Genomic DNA, 11,809 nt, shown 5'->3' with positions numbered 1-11,809 from the left:
GACTTGGGGGGCGGAGGGGAGCAAGGGCAACATACGTAACCTAAACATCTGTACCCCCATAATATGCTGAAATAAAAAAAAATTAAAAAAAGAGAGTAAATTTCAGGACCTCCAACTAAACCAAACTCAACCCCAGCCAATATCTCCCTACCCCTCCATCCTAACAAGTAAAAAGTTAAACAACCTAAATAATCAATAACTTTTCTTAGATCAGTGTGAGAAATGAAGTCACAGGGAAAACCACTGTTCCCCAAACTGGAGAGACAGACAGATGCCTACAGAGAATCGCATCATGTTTTCAGGTAGGAAAATCTGAACCTTAATGAGAAACTCTTGAAAGCTAAGTGTGGACAAGTGAGAGAGATAAAAATTTCAGGGGGACGCCACTCATAGGAGGGCCTCCACACTTCTGTGAGTTTTACTTCCAGGAATTCCATCTGGTTCTTACAGTGAATCTTGGAGAAAAATACCCTCATGCTTCTGACAGGAGGAGAAACAGAATCATTTTGAAATAAGCCAGAGCATTCTGTTCTTAACAAGGTCTGCACTCAGGAGAAACTGTTTAAACAGAGACTAATCAGCTGGGGTTTTATCAGGGCCTACCTGACCTAAAGGAAGGGAAATACCGAACTGCAGCCTAGTCTAGCCATCCTGTCCCACCTGAGGGGGAAGGAGGAGGGCTGAGAAACATCACTTGTGAAGCTCACAGGCTCACTAAAAGACTGAGATCTAATCACAGGACTATAGAATGCTTCCCATCCCCCAACATCTTACTGCCACATTATTAGCGGCCTATTTAGAGCACTCCCTTTTACCCAGGACATCAGATTCCACTATCAAGAAAAATTTATATGGCATACAAAAAGGCAAAACACAATTTGAAGAAACAGAGCAAGCATAAGAATCACACTCAGATATGGTAAGGATGTAGAAATCATCAGATGGGTAATTTAAAACTATGATTAATATGCTAAGGCCTCTAATGAATAAAGTAGACAGCATGCAAGAACAGATGGGCAATGTAAGCAGAAAAATGGAAATTCTAAGAAAGAACCAAAAAGAAATGCTAAAGATCAAAAACAATCCAACAGAAATGAAGAATGCCTTTGTTGGATTCATTTAAGCAGATAGGCTCAGTCCAGTATACTGGACACAGTTGAGGAAAGAATCTGTAAGCTTGAGGGTATCTTAACAGATAACTAAAAAACTAAAAAGTAAACAGGAAAAAATACTGGAAAAAAAAGCAGAATATCCAAGAACTGTGGGACAACTACAAAAAGTATAAAAGGTATATTAACAGTATATGTTTAATGGGAATATCAAAAGGAGAAAAAAGAGAGAAAAGAATAGAAAAAAAATATTTGAAACAATACTGAATGAGAATTTCCCCAAATCAATGTCAGACACCAAATCACCAATCCAAAAAGGTCAGAAAATACCAAGCAGGATACATGATTTAAAAAAAAAAAAATCCTGTAAGTAGACATAGCACATTCACAATACAGAAAATCAAAGATAAAGCAAAAATCATGAAAAGAAGCCAGAGGAAAAAAGATTTTACCTATCAAGGAGCAAAGGGAAGAATTACATTGATTTTATCTCTAATACCATGCAAATAACAAGGGAGTGGAATGAAATACTTAAAATGTTACCAGAAAAAAAACAACAACCTAGAATGTACCCTGCAAAATTATCCTTCAAAAGCAAAGGAGAAATAATTTCTTAGATAAACAAACACTGAGGGAATTTGTTGCCAGTAGACTTGGCATCCAAGAAATGTTAAAAGAAGTTCTTCAGAGAGGAGGAAAATGATATAGGTCAGAAACTGAGATCTACATAAAGAAAGGAAAAGCATTGGAGAAGAATAAGTGAAGGTAAAATAAAAACTTTTTTTATTTTTCTTATTCTTAACAAACACATAATGATTTGTTCAAAATCATAAGAACAATATATTCAATTATGCATGCTTGCGTGTGTGTATGGATATGCTTATGTATCCTTATGTGTAAGTGAAATGAACAGCAGCAATGACAAAAGGGATGGAAAGGGGGAATTAGGATTATTTTATTATTTTAATCCCACTAAGATCAGAACAAGGCAAAGTTGTCCTCTTTCACCCCTCCTTCTCAACAGCATACTGGAAGTCCTAGCTAATACAAGAAGACACGAAAAGAAAATTAAAGGTATATTGATTGGGAAAAAAGAAATAAAACTGTCTTTGTTCACAGATGACAGGCTTGTCTATGTAAAAAACCCAAAAGAATTAATAAAAAAATTCCTGAAACTAATAAGCAATTATAGCAATGGCAGGCTATGAGATCAATATACAAGAGTGAATCACTTTCCTATATACCAGAAATGAACAAGTAGAATTTGAAATTAAAAATATAATACCAATGAAATTAGTAACCCCCCAAAATGAAATACTTAGTATAAATCTAACAAAATATGTGCAATATCTGTATGAGGAAAACTATAAACTTCTGATGAAAGAAATCAAAGAAGAACTAAATAAATGGAGATATAGTCCATGTTCATGGAAAGACCCCATATTAGGAAAAACTAGATAACTCATTTGTTGCTGCTGATGGGAAAACAAAACCATATAGCCATTCCAGTTTCTTATAAAAGTGAACATCCAACTACCCTATGACCCAGCAATTACTCTCAGACATGTAGGCCAGAGAAATTAAAACATATGTTTACATAAAAACTTATAAATAAATATTCATAGCAGCTTCATTTTTAGTAACTAAAAACTAGAATCAGCCCAGATATCCTTCAACAGGTTAATGGTTGGTTATATATAGCATAGAATAATACTCACAATACAAACGAACAAACTGTCAATATAGACAACAACTTAGATGAATCTCCAGGAAATTCTGATGACTAAAGCAAAAAACAAAAAGTTATATACAGTAATCCCCCCTTATCTGCAGAGGACATGTTCTAAGACTCCCCAGTGTATGCCTAAAACCACAAATAGTACCGAACCCTATATATCCTAAGCACAAATTGTTTTTTCCTTCCTCATAATTTCATGGATAGAAGATTCATTCTTACTACAGATCTTAGCAACCTCAGCAATGTGATTTTTTTCTTCCTTATTAAGTCAAGAACTTTCACCATTTCACTTAACAGAAGTACTTTATGGCTTCTCTTTATCATATCTGAATTGCCAGCATAGCTATTCTTTTACTTTGGGGCCATTAGTAAGTAAAATAGGGTTACTTGAGCACAAGCACTGCATACCACAACAATTGATCTTATAACCAACAAGGCTACTAAGTGACTAATGGGCAGATTACATACACAGCGTGGATATGCCAGGTAAAGGGATTCATATCCCAGGCAGAACAAAGCTGGACAGTGTGAGATTTCATCATTCTATTCAGAATGGCATGTGATTTAAAACTTATGTTCATTTCTGGAATTTTCCATTTAATATTTTTGGACCATGGTTGACCGCAGGTAACTGAAACTGCAGAAAGTGAAACTGTGAATAAGGGGGAATTACTGTACTGCATGATTCCATTTATATAACATTCTTGAATTGACAAAATTTTAGAAAAAGGACACATTAGTGGTTGCCGAGGTTTAGGACCATTAGAGTAGAGAGTAGAGGAAGGAGGTGAGTGTGGTTATAAAAGAGCAACACAAGGGAATCTTGTAGTGTTGGAACTGTTCGGTACCTTGATGGTGGTGGTGGATACATATATCTAGACAGGCAATAAAGTTTTATAGAACTTAAACACACACAAATGAGTATAAGTAAAATTGGAAAAATATGAAAAAGATTAGTGGATTATACCAATGTTAAAATCCTGGCTGTCATGTTATACTATAGTTTTACAAAATGTTACCATTGTGGTAAACTGGGCAAAGTATAAAAAGAATTTCTCTGTATTATTCCTTACAACTGAATGTTGATCTACAATTATCTCAATACAAATTTCAGTTAAAAAAGGTAATATCCAGACCTCAAACTGTAGTTCAGAGGAAGAACAATAGTATGGAGAAGGTTTCACAAATTCAGCCATATCATTCCAGAAGTAATATGAGGTATGGACAGAGTTGCCTATGTTAATCACAAGGAAAACAAAAAGAAATTGCAAGGAAATTAAACAATCATGTTATAAGCAAAAAGGTAGGGTTGGTAGGGAGAATATACTATATACTAATTTGTAATGTAATTTCCAGTCAGGAAGGGAATTACTCTGTTCTGTTCCCCACTATATCTCCCCTGCCTAGAACAATGCCTTGCCTATAGCAGACAACAAAAATCTGTTAAGGTCGGGCATGGTGGCGCACGCCTGTAATCCCAGCTAGTCAGGAGGCTGAGGTGGAAGGATCGCTTGATCCCAGGAGTTCAACACCAGCCTGGGAAACACAGTGAGACACCATCTCAAAAACAACAAAAAAAAAATCTGATAAATGAATTAACTGATTGAGGTTACACAACACTGCACATGCATCTCTAGTACCCTACAATCCCTACTTTGTTCCCTTCATTCTTTAGGATACTAGGTAATAATAGATATTAATTTTATTTTTACTTGTAATATTAGATATTAATTTTACAACCCTAACTTACAGGTTAAAATTCAAACCCCTTTGCCTGGTAATCAAAGCTGACCCCAGACAACTTCACACCCTCTGTAACAGTCATACAACTTACCACTTTTGGTTCCTGAAATGTCTCCTGATCATTCATACCTGTGTGCCTTTGCAGATATTATTCCCTCAGTCTAAATGTTTTTCCTCCCTTGTCTGCCTAGAAAATCATCAACAAGTAAACTTTAAAGTTGTATTCTCTGTGAAGTCTTCCCCATAACAATCATCACTCAGGTCAACCTAGGTGCTCCCTTTCTCAGATCCCAGGAACTATGTATGTATCCATGGTTCATATAACATTTATAATGTATTTTAACTATTTTCTCAGGTGTATTTTTCCCACTGAACTATGAGCTAACCAGAAACACAAAAATATCATAGATTTTTCATCTTTATATCACTGGGCACTATATTATTACCCAGAATACAGTAGGCATTCAATTATAGATTATTACAAGAAACCATTTTTTTTAAAAGGTTTGTAAAATGAGATTTTAAAGTGATAATTTCTATAATTTAGTGGATAGTAAGTATAAATCAGGCAGAAACAGAATATTATACAAAAGTATATGACTGTTATATTAGCAAAAGTAAAAGTATCTTTTAAAGCGAAACTGGTGAATCCTACTAAACTACAGACTATTTAGATTTATTGAAATCTATCTTGTTTAATGATATTCAATTTGGTATTTAGGATCAAGTGAGTACTTACATGTTGAGTTTTCAATTCACCATTCAGTAGGGATTAAAAATTTTAAAAGAACCACTAAAATTATTATATTTTCTAAAATTAGAAGTTTAATTTACACAAAATGAATCTATAAATCCATATTTTTAAACAGAAATAGAACTTATTAAATGGCAAAATGTAGAACAAATAACTAGTTTCTTTGGCAGGATGATCAATTTCTCATGGTATTTCTTATGAATACAAGAGTATATGCAACTATCTGTCTAAAATGTCTCCTGTTTTTCAGCTTTTGGTTACACAACTGGCAACTTTTACATTCTCTAAGTACAACGATGGAAATATTGTTTTTATATGGCATAAGGAAAGTTTAATTTGTATTGATTACTCTCTTTTAAGTAAGGGCAATTAATTTTAACACAAATGATGTTTTATAGTGAAAAATATTTGTTTACTTCCTTTATCTTAACATTGATAAAGAGATTCTAGTATGGCACTGAAGGTATGTTAATTTAGAATAAAAACAGAAATAAGTGAATAAAAACTGTATAATGGAAATATGAAATCTTTCATTCTTCCCTCAGATATTCTCAGGAGCTAAAAGGAAATTCAATAGAGCTTGAATTTATTATCCTTGACTAATAAAACCTATCAAAATCAGTTTATGGTTCAAGTCACATTATCTGAATATGTTTGTATAGTGATAGAGACTATAAAATCATTAACCAGTTAAAGTATAAAACAAATTACCTGAAAGCATTTCTTACCTTTTATATGTTTCAATATGATAGAAGTCTAAAATAGAGTGACTATATTTGAATAAAATATTAAGCTGCCTGCAGCAAAACAAAAACAAAGTCACAAAAAGCCTCCCCCGCCCCACCAGCATGCAAGTAATAACCGCAGTTACAAACCAAAAAAACTGACTTCATATGAATACAAAGCGAGGTCTTTTTTCAGAAGCACTTAAGCAGGCAAAAATCAGCAGTCACCAAAATTCAACTGCCAAGACAGTATCATTCATCACCAATTAATATACGCTGACCTTGACTACCTTATGGACGTAATATTTAAAACTCCTCCTGTTCTTTCTTTATTTGAAAGTGTTGCTTCTAGCTCAATTAAAATAAAAGTTAAATGCAAGTGAAATAGCACTGGATTGACTGGCGTATTAGAACATAAATGGATGATGATCTCCCACTAAGAGAAAAGAATGAGTAAAAACTTTGAAATTTTATAAACAAATGAACATGTTCTCCTTTAAATTAGCTATTATCTTTTTATTTTAAAAATATATCTGATGACTAGCCTAAAATATATATATATATATATATTTGCAGTACTGACATTTAAAATTAAGGAGAGCAGAATTGTTAACAGAAATGTTTTATTTAAGGTATTGATATTAATCAACAGGCATTTTATTATATAATGATGTGAGAAATAATTGTTAGAAATACAAAGATAAATGAAATGTGGATTACTGCCTTTAAACAATTTGCAGTGTAGTAAGAATAACCAGACAAGTTCACAAGTAACAGTGATATAATCAAATCATTCAAAATTCATTCACCAAACATATATTGAGCACCTATTTGCTGGAGATATTTCTTAGTGACAGGAACACTGAAATAAAAATGATTACAGCCAAGAGCGGTGGCTCACGCCTGTAATCCTAGCACTCTGGGAGGCCCAGGCGGGAGGATCGTTTGAGCTCAGGAGTTCAAGACCAGCCTGAGCAAGAGTGAGACCCCATCTCTACTGAAAATAGAAAGAAATTGGCTGGACAACTGAAAATATATAGAAAAAATTAGCTGGGCATGGTGGCGCATGCCTGTAGTCCCAGCTATTTGGGAGGCTGAGGCAGAAGGATTGTTTGAGCCCAGGAGTTTGAGGTTGCTGTGAGGTAGGCTGATGCCACGGCACTCTAGCCCGAGCAACAGAGTGAGACTCTGTCTCAAAAAAAAGAATAAAAAAAAGATTACAATCTCTAGTCTCAAGAAGCTCACAACCTACTAGAGGTGACAAACATGGAAACAAATAAATGCCATATATTTCAATAGGTGCACAAATACAGATCGGTCATAAACTCAGCGGGAATGCTGAGAAAGAATGCACAACATTCCCAGAGGCCACAGAGGAAGGCTCCATCGAATATAAAAATATGAGGTGCAAAGTGCTTCGACGACAGAGAAAGGAAGTAGCTAGCACAGCTGAGTTAGGGACTCAAAAAGACTTTACTAAGAACATCTCCAATAAGCCTCAAAGGATACTTACAAAAGGAGTGCATATGTGTATCTGTTCATCTGCAAAGATGTAGAGAGGAGGCAGCTTTGAAAAAAGACAATCCTGGGTTCAAATCCTAACTCTACCATTTAATAGCCGGATAACTGTGCATTTTAATTAACTTCCTGGAAGTTCAGTTTTCTTATCTGTAAATTAGGGATAATAATCCCTACTTTGCAGGGTTGTTGTAAAGTTAGATGAGATAAAGTATATAATGTGTCTGGCATGTTGGAGAGACATTAAAAAGTAGTCATTACTAATAAAGCACGAGAAAGGGTACAAAGAGAAGACAGAAGTGCAAGTGGTAGAGGAGGTTTCTTTCTAAGTAGGTATTTTAACAGGAGCGAGGGTACAGAGGTGGGAAAATAGAAAATGTATTTGTAAAAAAAATTATTAATTTGAAGAAAAACAAGAAAAGGTTAAAAAAATTAAGTACAGCCATAATGCATAGAATCTTTTGTGCCCTAAGTTCTAAAAGCATAACTGTTATCTAGATACCTTTTAACCTTTTACATTTTCTATATGATCAATTATTATAAAAGAGTTCTGTTTTCAAATTAAAGCCAAACAAATTTTTCTTTCAAAGAGAGTAACAATGTGGGAAGAAATCAAAATATTTTCAAAATCTCTATTTGTGCTTTCAAATATTATAGGTTCATTATAGGTATACACTAACAGAATGGCAACCAACACGGTTTCATCAGTCATGGGTTAAATGAACTAAGCCATAGCCATTCCCTACCCTGCAGTAAGACAACCCTTTAGGGACCCCAGATCAGACAAACCATGTGCCACTTAGAACATGGAGGAAAGTCATTTCCATTCCTGACTTTTTGGGGAATTCAGGCTTTTCCCTAAAGGAAAGGCCTAATCCCCACTCACATCACATCCTTTGTCTTTAGTCATGCCCTTTTGACTGTTTTCTTCCCAAATTGTTCTTCTGTTCAAACTTTTGCATTGATTCCTCTAGAATTCTATTCAATTTATAAATAAACTTCCCTAAATCTGTACCCTCCAAATTCTCACCCTATCTGGACCCTGGCTCTCTCAAAACACAGTGCTGTCAGGTGGAAGCCCTACCTTCTCTACATTCCACCACCCATATTCATGGGACTGGGAGAAGTAGAGCTTAAGTAACATTATTCTGATTCCCTAGTGAGATTTCCAAATCACTATTCTCCCAGTCTTACGCAAAAATCCCTTCTCCTTTGAAATGTACACCATTCAATTTTATTAAGTCCTACCTTAACCTTGCTGTTGCCTCCAAGTCTGCCTATCAATCTTCTACTTGCCCCAAAATTTTATTCTGTAATCAAACTCTTATCTTCATCCATGGATATTTTAACCTCTGTAATCTTGCTGTTCTCCAAAGACTTTCCATTCAACTTCATTTCAACTACCCACTGCTATTGTCCATAGCCTGAATCCAAAACTGTTTCATCTGTGCAAAGTAAATTTTAACATTCTTGTTTTAGGCCACAACCCATCTCTCCGGAGTCTGAATTTCTACTATATCTACTCTTTGACCTCAAAGACATCTCCAGCAGTCCAGTAATCAAATTATATTCCCTAAAACGTATCAGCTTCCCCTAGACACTCTTCCTTCTAAGCGGTCATGTCATCACCAAGAGCTGGGATACTTTTTAAAGTGAAATGGATGCTATTCTTTATTATGCCAGGACAATAGGTGTAAATCTGAACCACTCAAGGCAAATTGGGGCACAGAGGCCCCCCTACTTCTTTCCATACACATTTAATTGATCAACTGACTTCTCTCGACCTTCTCTGTCTATTGCACTTGTCCCTAACAACCTCCACAGAGATAGCAAAGACAGCAATAACACAAATAAGACTTAACATGTATTTTCCTCAGCCTAAACTATTTAAATTTTATCTTCCCATACATTCAATTACTCTTATTTTTTCTGTTATTCTCTGCCAATGATTCTGTCTTCTTATGTTATATTTCTAATATAAAGTTATATCAAACAAATTTTGGAAGTACATGGGGCATAGAAATCAAATAATAAGTAGCAAAAGCAAATTTGAGAACATGGATATCAAATCATCCCATTATAAAGTTATATATACATAAACATGGGTGGTTTTTTTTGTTTTGTTTTGTTTTTTGAGACAGAGTCTCACTTTGTTGCCCTGGCTAAAGTGAGTGCCGTGGCGTCAGCCTAGCTCACAGCAACCTCACACTCCTGGGCTCAAGCGATCCTTCTGTCTCAGCCTCCCAAGTAGCTGGGAATACAGGCATGCGCCACCACGCCCAGCTAATTTTTTCTATATGTTTTTAGTTGTCCAGATAATTTCTTTCTATTTTTAGTAGAGACGGGGTCTCGCTCTTGCTCAGGCTGGTCTCGAACTCCTGAGCTCAAACGATCCGCCCGCCTCGGCCTCCCAGGGTGCTAGGATTACAGGCGTGAGCCACCACGCCTGGCCGGGTGTTTTTTAATATACATATTTTAAAAGTCCAAAATGATATAAACTTTTTAACATTAGCTACTTCTGAAGAGTGAAACTTGGGAATAGTGGGAGTGTCACTTTCTACTTTATGTATCTTTAGTTTCTACTTTGATAATAAAGATATTTGCATTACAATGTAAAAAAGACAAAGAAAAAGTTTTTTTTTTAAGACTGAGGATTAAGAACATAAAAATCAAGTTTCACAGATACAAGTATGAAAAAATGAGTGAACAGAGAAGGATAAGGATAATACTTAAAATTATTTGCCATGAGAAATACATGACTCTGACCAACATTCCCCTAGCTACTCATAACATTGATTATAGACAGAACCCACCAATATTGGTAAAAAGTATTTAATACTTATATTAAGATTGTAGATAAATAACTATAGACAACAAGCTGAGCATGAAATATTCTAGCACCTAAGGAAAAGGAAACACTTAAATATATTTGCTTTCCTTTGTACTACTTTGAGGTAGTGATGGATAGAAAGCCTGAATCCAGTTAAATACTAGGATGTGACAGAAAAAATTTCATTTGGATTATATGGGAAATCACAGTAAGAAAAGTAGCCCCAATAATCTACATTAACAGAAGCCAGGGTCTGTATAATATTCACCCAATAATGTATTTAACTATGGGAACACATAAGGAAGTAGACAGTGACAGAAATGATGAGTTATCATCTCTTAAGCTCCTCATAAGTCCTGGGAGCAAGATAGCCAAGGAAAAATCAATGGAAAATATTTGGACTTTAAATAGATAAATCAAGTTCATTAAAATTAAAAACTTTTTTGCATCAAAGGACACTATCAATAGAGTGAAAAGACAACCCAAAAATTGGGAGAAAATATTTGTAAATTATAAATCTATGATTATGATATACCTAAAGATCTAGTATTCAGAATATAAACAACTCTTATAACTCAACAACAAAAAGATAAAAACCTGGCAGGGTTCTCCAGAGAAACGGACCAATAGGATATACATAGATATATATAAGAGAAGATATATTACAGGAATTGGCTGATGTGGTTATGGAGGCAGAGAGGTCCGATGATCTGCTAGTGGTATAATTCAGTCTGATTGAGAAGGCCTGAGGAAGAGAGGGTGGGGCGGCGGCAGGGGGTGGGGCATAATTCCTGCTCTAACCCTAAAAGACTAAGAACCAGGAGCACTGATAATTAAGGGCAGGAAAAGACAGATGTCACAGCTTAAGCAGACAGAGCAAATTTGTCCTCCCTCTTCCTTTTTGTTCTATTCAAAATGGATTTAACAGAATGAATGATGCCCACCACATTGGTGAAGATCTTCTTTACTCTGTCTACAGATTCAAATGGCAATCTCTTCTGGAAAGATCCTCACAGACACATCCAGAAATAAAGTTTCACTAGTTAGTGGAGCGTACCTTAGCCCAGTAGAGTTGACACTTAAAATTAACCATCACACAACCCAATTTAAAAATTGGCAAAGGATTTAAACAGACATTTCTCTATGGTAGATATGTTAGGTAGTTAGCAAGGGATTCCAGATCTTCTAGGGACAAAAGTGGGTGCTGTTGCTTTGGTACAATTGCCCCACTTGAGAAGAAGGACAAGAGTGGGCCCCAGGTCCCCCATCTTGGTCCTGCCCCACCCTAATCTACCGATCAACTGCCATATCTGAGGAGGAGCGAATACCCTACAAATCGGCCAATCAACTTAGTGCGTCAGCTGCAAAAGAATGCAGAGGACTCTCTAGCCC

General features: G+C 35.4%; 1 protein-coding gene across 1 annotated transcript in view; it reads right to left on the bottom strand.

Moving 5' to 3' along the window:
- Positions 1 to 11,809, bottom strand: part of FER (fer (fps/fes related) tyrosine kinase) — a 403,356-nt gene that overhangs the window by 358,690 nt on the left and 32,857 nt on the right. The window contains exon 3 of the mRNA XM_012647371.1: positions 6,973 to 7,063. The gene's annotated coding sequence lies outside the window, so the exon portion shown is untranslated. The remainder of the gene's footprint in view (positions 1 to 6,972; positions 7,064 to 11,809) is intronic.

The sequence above is a fragment of the Propithecus coquereli genome, unplaced genomic scaffold (assembly GCF_000956105.1).
Source record: "Propithecus coquereli isolate 6110/MARCELLA unplaced genomic scaffold, Pcoq_1.0 Scaffold265, whole genome shotgun sequence".
Taxonomy (NCBI): domain Eukaryota; kingdom Metazoa; phylum Chordata; class Mammalia; order Primates; family Indriidae; genus Propithecus; species Propithecus coquereli.
Note: the sequence above shows the minus strand (reverse complement) of the source record. Positions and strands in the feature narration are given on the sequence as shown.